The 10,745-nt window shown below is 33.5% G+C and overlaps 1 long non-coding RNA gene across 1 annotated transcript; it reads left to right on the top strand.

The window, feature by feature from the left end:
* Positions 1–7,942: 7,942 nt before the first annotated feature.
* Positions 7,943–9,633, top strand: LOC141633767 (uncharacterized). Its single transcript, XR_012538540.1, has 3 exons — positions 7,943–8,236; positions 8,880–8,935; positions 9,507–9,633. It is a non-coding gene; the product is annotated as an uncharacterized LOC141633767 (long non-coding RNA).
* Positions 9,634–10,745: the final 1,112 nt, after the last annotated feature.

Genomic DNA, 10,745 nt, shown 5'->3' with positions numbered 1-10,745 from the left:
TATTAATTAAAATATATAAGGGCACCCAATATATAAATATTTTTGTTATATTTTAACCTTTATAGTTTACTTATTATTTTAGCGTTCAACATCCCTATAAAATTGATACAATTTTCTTTGAAAATGTCTGTTTTTAAGAGTAAAATTAAAGGATTTAAATAGTAAACGGGCCTAATGGGCCGGCCCATTGGATTTTCTTGTTTTCCATACCCGCCCAATTAACTTCGTGGGCTGGGCTTGGCCCGCCCTCTTAATTTTTCGGGTAAAAATTACTTCTCCAAGCCCACGTAATAAGCGGGCTGGACGGGACGGGCTAATGGGCGGGATGACCCATGAACAGCTATATTATAATTAGAGTGTTTCAAAAAATTTGGATTCTCTAGAATTGCCTGAAAAAAGCCAAATTTATATATATACTAGATTTAATGCCCGTGCGATGCACGTGCCTATTTGTAATGTTCTATCTTTTCTATAATTTAACTATAAAGCTGCTTCACACCAATAATAATTTGAATCCGATGATAGCTTTTAAAGATTGTTATCTCTCATTATTATATAAAATACTGAGAAGCGTACAATTATAATTTAGCTATATTAGCAATCACTTTATTATTATTAATATTATTATTATTATTAGTATTAGTATTAGTGTTATTATTATTATTATTATTATTTTCATCAAACGAATTAATCTTAATTATTTAGTTAAAAATTATTAGACTTTCTAATATTATCTCCAGAAATAGCTTAATTATCTAATCATTTGAAGCTTGTCTACCTCCTACCTATATCAAACTACGCCTTTTCAAATTACTAATCACATTAAAACGACTTAGATAATTTGAGTTGGACAGAAATAGTTGTTTTTGTTGACAATCCTATTCGCAGTCGATTTGTTCTAAGGCCAATATATAATCCTACATTATCACAAAGTCTCTAATTTTTTTTTACAATAATGGCTTAATTTTTTTTTTCTTTATCATGTATTACACTGGATAAACTATCAATTATGGATTCATCTTCTAACTCAGAATGCACAATCTAATATTGTCATCGAAACATATTTTTTCAGATGTGGAGAATACATTGTCTCTATTCTGCTACTCCGTATTTTTTGCTAATGCATTTATCATTATTTACGTGTATTTTCTTTTCGCCATTTACTACGTTCCGAGCCAAACGTAAGGTCCAACTCTTGTGTGCTTTAAATTATATTCCCGCATTGACCATCTTTAACTGGTACGGAGTACAACTCATCCTATCATCCTAATTAGATGCTCCCTTAGCTTCGTCTCGATCATTTATTTGCCTATTTCATTTTTGGATGTCTTAGTCAATTATTTGTCATTCTATTTTAAGAATGTATTTAACGGGTAATTCAATCCTACACACTCACTTTGGTTCACTTCGTATCTAATAATTGTGTAATACCCCGTATTTTATATAATCGATTAAACGGATATTATTATATATTAGTATTATACATTTTATATTGGTTGCATCGAAATATCGTGAATGTTATTAAGTCGGGTTTATATCGTATATGTCGAGTTGGGCTACATCACATTTTGTCTTTTGGGTCAAGAATTACCCATCTACATTTACCCAACGACCATACCCGTTTAACCCATTTGCCCTACCCGGAACATGTAACCACCATTTACCCTAAACCTAATCTAAGAGCCGCTCTCCCTCTCCCCTCTTTTCATTTTATCATTCATAAAACCATTTCTAAACCTAGAGAAAGGGAGAGGAAGAAGAATTGTCGAGCCTTTCATTTGATTGAAGATTTCTCATCGATTCCAACCTAATTCGATTTCCCTGTTTGTAAGTCGATTTCATTCCATTGTTTATACTGTTTTAAAGTGTTCGTCTTCAAAAAGTTTGAAAAGAGAGTCCTGTTTATTTGATGTCTAGTTTATGCATATAAAATCTCGTAGTCAAATTCTTTATGGTTTGTCCTAGGTGATTTATTTATGAACATGTCGCTGAAAAGTCCGCGAATCTGATTTGGTTGTGGAAAATGATTTGAAACCCTAATTTTTATGTCGATTTAATTATGAGGCTTCTTCATACATCATCTTTGTATAGTCTAGATGATAATAGGATTTGGAATTACTTCAAAATAATGTTTAAACTCGTTTTATGAATCACTACTTTTTATGCGACGGTTTCTGTCAGTTTTTGGAAATCAGACTGAAAACTCTTGATAAGTTTGGAATTTGAGAAAAACACGTTAGATATAATTTGTAGCTAAGACTCATGGGGTTCCAATCCAATTGGCCTTGCATCAATTCGAATTTTCTGGAATTAGTTATGTATTTTATTCCGAGTCTGTCATGTGCTGGAAAATCAGGAAAAATCGTGTTTGTTCTTTAAGTTGATATTCCTATTAAGTTATGATGAGTCTAGGTTATGTGCATGATTATTTAATTGAGTAGGTGGTAATTATACATAATTATGTTATGTAGGTGATGGATATGTGAAGGATCATAATTGATTGCTTGTGTGCTTGGATTGCGAAAAGGTAGGGAAATACACTTGACTTATTATCGTTGTTGTTGAATTGTGTTGACTTGTTTGTGTTTCATATGACCAAACTGTGAACGTTGACGTGATTCGTGGTTGTTGATTCATGTTATGATTCATATCCTGGAATGTGCTTGACTGAATTGATCGTATTGAGTATATTATCACAACATTCGGTAACCGGTATGATTCCATGATTTATCAGTTCAATGATATACATATTGTGTTGCATTAATTTCTTGAGCATTCATATGCATTGGAGATGGAGGATGTTGTGGTGACGTGGTGTGGTGATGATGATGTTGTGATAAGGCCCAGGCGGGTTGCAGACTTGCCCTGGTGTCCTCAACAAGGTAGGCGGATCGACTACGGTCGATATATAGTCTACCGGGGATCGGTATGGTTGGGTTGTACGGGTTATGAGATATGAGTTGAGATGGAGGTGAAGGTGACGGAGGAGCATGCATATCATATTTTGTTGTTTCATTGTATTCCCTACTCAACCTCGTGGTTGACCCTGTGTATTCGTGAACACCTGTGACGATCCAAATATTGGAGAGCAGACTTGATAGGTTTATGAGATAGGATGGGAGCTTGATGGGCGTGAGACACTGGATCAGAAGACTTAGTAGCTAGATCATCATTTAGAAGACTTTCACTTTTATTTATGTTAGTTCTTTGTAATTTGATGTAAATGAGGTTTTGTAAAAATTAAGTTTAAGAAATTATGTAATTTGCCTTGGAGTTTAATTTGTTATTCACTACCTCGGGAAACCGAGATGGTAACAGTCCGGTTTATTAGGGAATGTCTTGCTAGAGGCTCTTTTATAAATCGGGGTGTTACAAAGTGGTATCTGAGCGAACGATCCTCAGGCCTAAACCAATGAACCCAATGAACGTAGGATGTGTCTAAATAAAATGAACCCCTGAGAATAAACTGTTAGGAGCTCACAGTGCGGTTAAGAAGGTGCCCTTAATGCGTGCTCTTTTGCCCTTTCAGTTTTGAACCAGGTAACCCGAGAGAAATTGAGTGAATGGGGTAGTTAGAAGGAAAACCTTGGATATAATCGAGTGGATGTACACCTTGAGACCCATATATTCTAACCATGCTGCAGGATAACGTTGCGGTAAGTATTTTGTATGAATGATGACGTGATCATATGATGTTGTGGAGATGAGAAATAAAATTTTCGTGTTCAGGTTGATAATCAATGAAGTGTTGGATTGTGGTAATCGTGAGCGTGAAAATAATTGCGAATTGATGATATTTATCTGGATGGATGTTGAATGACGTGTTGATAGTGCCATTATGTCTAGCGATATGCGGTTATGTGATCCCGAAGCCATGCTAGTATAGTATTGTGATAGTAATCAGAAACACTATTGAATTGCATGTTTCTAGTCATAACAATCGTGATTTAGATGTAAGGAGTAGATCGAGATGCGAAGGGATTCTATGGGATAGATGTTTACGTAAGTACAAAGTGTGAGATTTAAGTTGGGATGGGTTAGTATACATAGTATGTTCATAAGAGCTTGTAACATAGTAAAGAATGACCTAGTGCTGAAACTCGTTTTGTTTGATTTTACTCTTTAATTGACCTTACTGCCATTTCTTTTCTGTTTATTGCCTATGGATGAAAATTTTACGAGAGATAGCCTCGTGAGTTAACGTTCATTTGGCATTGGTTTCATGCTTATAGGATATACGGATTAGGAGTAATAAATGTTTTAGTGGGCTGTGGTCAGGAAGTTCCTGTGCAGAGATGTTTTGACCAACGATTTTGTAAAAATCCTCATTTAAATTGTATTAATAATTTTTGCATAATTCTAACTCCATCGATCAGAAGATTCGCATATGTTTTAAAATTGATAAGCCACGAAAAGTTTTGATATTTCTATATTAAATGGTAAGTTTTGCAAACTGACCCAAGTTTCGGACCAATTGCTGTCACATACTTGTTTGGACCAACTGAGTTTCAAAATCCTTTAAAAATTGAATTCTTGAGCTTTGGACCTCATTCTTTTTCTCACGAATTATTAACTCTCTGTATGTTATAAAAAGTAATATAACTCAAGTTTTCGTTGAACGGTTATTTATTCGTGATTTTTGGAAGTTACAACGTGAATCATAACTTTTAAAATGTGAATTCTATGTTGAGTTTTCATACAGTTGTTCGATTATTTCATGAGCCTTATTAATGTGAAATTATAGTGTCCTTATATGATGATAGTAGCACACATATTCATTGGTTATGTATCTTAACAAGTGATAAAAAATTAAAGTTTAGTTTATAACATTGTTGGCATGATAGTATGTGTGAAATTGAATAGCTTAATCTGATCCTTAATCGAGGGTGAAATATTTTATACGAGTCCAGTTGTTGCATATTTTATATATGTTTGGCATGTTGTAATATCTCTGGTGTGTTCATCATATTTGTATAGTGGTCGGATATATATAAATATAAAACTATATTGTCATATCTTGGTAAAGTTGGTGGCGTTAAATGTTAACTTGATTGTTCTAATATACTCGCGCGAATATTTATAATAATTATGTTTAAATGTTTACACATGGATGGTAGTAATGAGTATGTCTAAATGTTCACACATGTAGGATGTCATGTGAGTTCTCATGTCTTTTATGTGAGTCTGTGTGCCTATAGTTTTACTTATTACTTTCATTGCATTAATTTATTTCAGTTGAACCTAAACTTATGATATGATAATAAAATAGTGTTGTTGTTCCTTATTGGATATGTTCATAGTTATATTGTCATGAAATGCTAAGGTGATTGTTGCAATTGTCACGATATTTGAAATATAGTTGATATAGTTACGATATAGTTACGATATTTGAAATATATTCTCGAACCGTCGAATTATAATGAGATAACCCTTTGATGATTCACATGTCATGCGTATGTTTAAATGATAGTCGTTATAGTTACGTTTAATTGAGCCGCGAGTTGCCTATTTGTTCAAACCGTGCAAACCAGAGAACTTGTTCACCTTACTAATCTTTTGTCATAGATAATGTTTTACCAGTTATATGATGGTATATGTACATGTTTAAGTTGTTTATGCGATATCTTTTATTTTTGCTGAAAATGAATTATACTGAGTTGATGGATACAATTGAATGGTATGGTTGCTAAAATGTTAAACATATGTGTGATATGGAAGTAATTTTGTTGTTATTGTGAATCATATAACTATTAATACTCAACTGTAATTTCAGTTGTTTGACTTCTACATTATTAAGTTAATTACTCATGACGCACAGTCGATGGTTCCGTAAGGAGTTTAACTGGGAATTTCATAATGTGCCTCCGATCTAAACTAATAATCTTCTTATATTGACTATATGGTTAGACTCTTGTCTAGTTCTTATGACGTGATAAATCGTTTTAAAATTTAACATGTAATTGAGTTGGTACTTATACTTTTGTGTGACCATGCAACCTGTGATAAACAGATCTGTAATAAAGAGGTAAAATTTTGATTGAACACAGTTAATTTGTAGTTACTTGCTTTACATTATGGTACGAATCGTATGCTTTGATGAGACGTCACCAGGGAATGTGTACTATCTAAAAGGGGTCTCCGATTAAATGTTGTAGTCGTGTTAGCCGTGAATATAACTGAGTAAAGAAGTGCAACTAAAATCCTTATGTTGAGGTAATAGTCGTTCATTAGTAAAGATAGGACTGAAATGAATGAGATGAACCTGTAAATTATGAAATATGAGTCGACACCTAAGCTTGTATTGTTTGAAGGAATTGAATTAAGTTTATCTGATCTTGAGTTTCGTAGTAAGCTGTAAATGGATTCTATGGACGGCTCTGTTATAAGATTTATGTTAAGAAAGTTATTCACCGTCCAGTATGAAAGTGAAAGTTTTGAAAATGAAGTTAAATTTTGTCGTGTGAGTATAAATTCGGAATGAGATTTCCAGCCACTGTCTGGTTGTATGGTTTCATGATATTTGCTAGTCTGGAGGAATGAAGCTAGAACGGAGTCACAAATTAGTGGGTTAATTTGGTCATGTTGTTCGTTCATGTAGTGAATTGGTGGGTTGTGGTTAGTTACGAATGTCAAAACGGGAAATGTAATGTGGTGATTTAAGTGAGTTATGTGTTAACATGGTATGTTGATATTAGCATAATATGTAATGAATATTTGTAAAATTGGTGTAGTTAAATACATTTAATCTTTTATATATGTCATTGTGTTGGGTGCAGTTTAAATATATTTAACACCAAGAACAAAATTTTATGTATGATAGTCTTGTATGTTAACTTTCCAATATCGTTGTTTACTTGCTTGATTGACTCGACCAATAAGCTTGTAAAATTTGCCAATCAATGTGCATTCGTCATTCGTGAATAAATCCCAACCCTTTGTTATGAGGATTAAAGATATTTCTAGGACGATAAGTCTTTCTTAAACTGGTTGTCTTCATTTTATGGGTGATTCTTGTGTCTTGACCTAAATCATACGATTATGTAAAGGAAAGTCGATTGGACCTATTAGGTTACAAATTTTCATAAATCGATTTATTAAGTTTTGACCCTAATTCTTTTCTTATGTTGATTGATTCCCTATGTTTCTAAGGTATGAGATTACAATGATTAGTGAAATGAATAATTACTAATGATTTTTACTGATAACCTTGTAAAGCATTGTTCCATTCATAATTTGATTATTCACATGAATAAATGTTACCAATATTTCTTGGAAAATATGCTGCCACGAGAATACGCCGGATAGGATTATCGTGGTATGTTACGTTAGTGATCTTGCTTAGTAAACTTGATGAAACGATGTTATTTGACATGAACCATATGTGAGCACCTAGGCATCTTGAGAGAGCTTGTATATTGATTGTCTTTGGTAGGGATTAGTTAACTTGAGCGTGAGTTGTGAATCTTTTATCCTCTTGCAGTTGTTAGCAGTAGTTTGAGAACTTTTGTTATAATAATGAAGGTTACGGGGACGTAACCATGTTTAAGGAGGGTAGGATTGTCAAATCTTTATACTTTCATGTGTGATTTCTCAGTTTGGCTATATTGGTTATGCGTTGTGTGGGTTATGTTGGAGTGTTACATGATGTGTTTCTGTTATGGTTAAACTTCGGGGACGAAGTTTATTTTAAGGAGGGTGGAATGTAATACTGCGTTTAATATTCAATTTGGTGGGTGCCTTACATACTTCTGTATATGCGTTTCATAATTCGTTTGCGTTGGTTGGTAGAGAGGGTAAACTTCGGGACGAAGTTTCTTTTAAGGAGGGTAGACTGTGATACCCCGTATTTTATATTATCGATTAAACGGATATTATTATATATTAGTATTATACATTTTATATTGGTTGCATCGTAATATCGTGAATGTTATTAAGTCGGGTTTATATCGTATATGTTGAGTCGGGCTACATCACATTTTGTCTTTTGGGTCAAGAATTACCCATCTACATTTACCCAACGACCATACCCGTTTAACCCATTTGCCCTACCCGGAACATGTAACCACCATTTACCCTAAACCTAATCTAAGAGCCGCTCTCCCTCTCCCCTCTTTTTATTTTATCATTCATAAAACCATTTCTAAACCTAGAGAAAAGGAGAGGAAGAAGAATTGTCGAGCCTTTCATTTGATTGAAGATTTCTCATCGATTCCAACCTAATTCGATTTCCCTGTTTGTAAGTCGATTTCATTCCATTGTTTATACTATTTTAAATTGTTCCTCTTCAAAAAGTTTGAAAAGAGAGTTCTGTTTATTTCATGTCTAGTTTATGCATATAAAATCTCGTAGTCAAATTCTTTATGGTTTGTCCTAGGTGATTTATTTATGAACATGTCGCTGAAAAGTCCGCGAATCTGATTTGGTTGTGGAAAATGATTTAAAACCCTAATTTTTATGTCGATTTAATTATGAGGCTTCTTCATACATCATCTTTGTATAGTCTAGATGATAATAGGATTTGTAATTACTGCAAAATAATGTTTAAACTCGTTTTATGAATCACTACTTTTTATGCGACGGTTTCTGTCAGTTTTTGGAAATCAGTCTGAAAACTCTTGATAAGTTTGGAATTTGAGAAAAACACGTAGATATAATTTGTAGCTAAGACTCATGGGGTTCCAATCCAATTGGCCTTGCATCAATTAGAATTTTCTGAAATTAGTTATGTATTTTATTCCGAGTCTGTCATGTGCTGGAAAATCAGGAAAAATCGTGTTTGTTCTTTAAGTTGATATTCCTATTAAGTTATGATGAGTCTAGGTTATGTGCATGATTATTTGATTGAGTAGGTGGTAATTATACATAATTATGTTATGTAGGTGATGGATATGTGAAGGATCATAATTGATTGCTTGTGTGCTTGGATTGCGAAAAGGTAGGGAAATACACTTGACTTATTATCGTTGTTGTTGAATTGTGTTGACTTGTTTGTGTTTCATATGACCAAACTGTGAACGTTGACGTGATTCGTGGTTGTTGATTCATGTTATGATTCATATCCTGGAATGTGCTTGACTGAATTGATCGTATTGAGTATATTATCACAACATTCGGTAACCGGCATGATTCCATGATTTATCAGTTCAATGATATACATATTGTGTTGCATTAATTTCTTGAGCATTCATATGCATTGGAGATGGAGGATGTTGTGGTGACGTGGTGTGGTGATGATGATGTTGTGATAAGGCCCAGGCGGGTTCTGCAGGACTTGCCCTGGTGTCCTCAGCTGCGAGCTGGCAGATCGGCTACGGTCGATATATAGTCTACCGGGGATCGGTATGTCTGGGTTGTACGGGTTATGAGATATGAGTTGAGATGGAGGTGGAGGTGACGGAGGAGCATGCATATCATATTTTTTTTGTTTCATTGTATTCCCTACTCAACCTCGTGGTTGACCCTGTGTATTCGTGAACACCTGTGACGATCCAAATATTGGGGAGAAGACTTGACAGGTTTATGAGATAGGATGGGAGCTTGATGGGCGTGAGACACTGGATCAGAAGACTTAGTTGCTAGATCATCATTTAGAAGACTTTCACTTTTATTTATGTTAGTTCTTTGTAATTTGATGTAAATGAGGTTTTGTAAAAATTAAGTTTAAAAAATTATGTAATTTGCCTTGGAGTTTAATTTGTTATTCACTACCTCGGGAAACTGAGATGGTAACAGTCCGGTTTATTAGGGAATGTCTTGCTAGAGGCTCCTTTATAAATCGGGGTGTTACAAATTGACCCCATCATCTCTCCTTAGTCTTTGTGCCAAAACCAAAGACAAACAAATAACCGAAACAGAAGAGGTTGATTTAATTAGCTTGTATACTCATCATAAAATACACATATAATTAGATACTGTATAATAATACAGTAATGACGAAATCTAAATTAGTTATATGCGGGTGTTGTACGAACCAAATTATTTGTTTCGTGTACCAAATTCTTTATTACTCCGTATTTGATCTACATGATTAGATAATAAATGATGTTTATGCTCTACTTTTAATGAGACTATTGGAAAACTTGACTTCAATAAGAGCTTTTAATGAGACTTTTGGAAAACTTGACATTAATAAGGGTACTCAAAAGTGTTTTATACTCTTATTAGACTTTATGTAATTGCGGAGGATTAGTATAACATTGAGTTGTTTTTAATTTAAGTGAGCTCGATTAAGAGTAATTCGCTTGAACGTAAGGGAATAAAGATACCTGATCTTACACGTATACATGCATCCATGCAATATCCTTTTCATAGCTTGAAAGCTATAGTAGCTAGATAACGTTCTTATATTTGAAAAACTAAAACATCGTTAATATAATAAAGGGTAAGTTAAATTTTTAAAGCCACTTAGAGGGTAAGTCTAAATAACATCTTACGCTTAGGTGCTCATGTATTGAAATACTTAAATTTAAAAATTTCAAATTAAAAATTAACAATTGTTTGGTTGTAAGAAGATGAATACACAATATACGGAGTATTTAGTAATATCTCCAAAATCTAATCTATATCTAGATTATTATATGATAATATTATGATATATTAACCCATATTGTTATATTGTTAGATGATACGATATATCTTTGACTCAGGGTACTCTTCTACTTCCATCTATACTCCTGGAAAAGAAACCACTCAAACAAAACAATGTTCAAAATAATTAGAGACATATAAACATACTCAATATATTA

The sequence above is a fragment of the Silene latifolia genome, chromosome Y (assembly GCF_048544455.1).
Source record: "Silene latifolia isolate original U9 population chromosome Y, ASM4854445v1, whole genome shotgun sequence".
NCBI classification, from domain to species: Eukaryota; Viridiplantae; Streptophyta; class Magnoliopsida; order Caryophyllales; family Caryophyllaceae; genus Silene; species Silene latifolia.
This window is presented reverse-complemented; position numbering and strand designations above follow the sequence as displayed.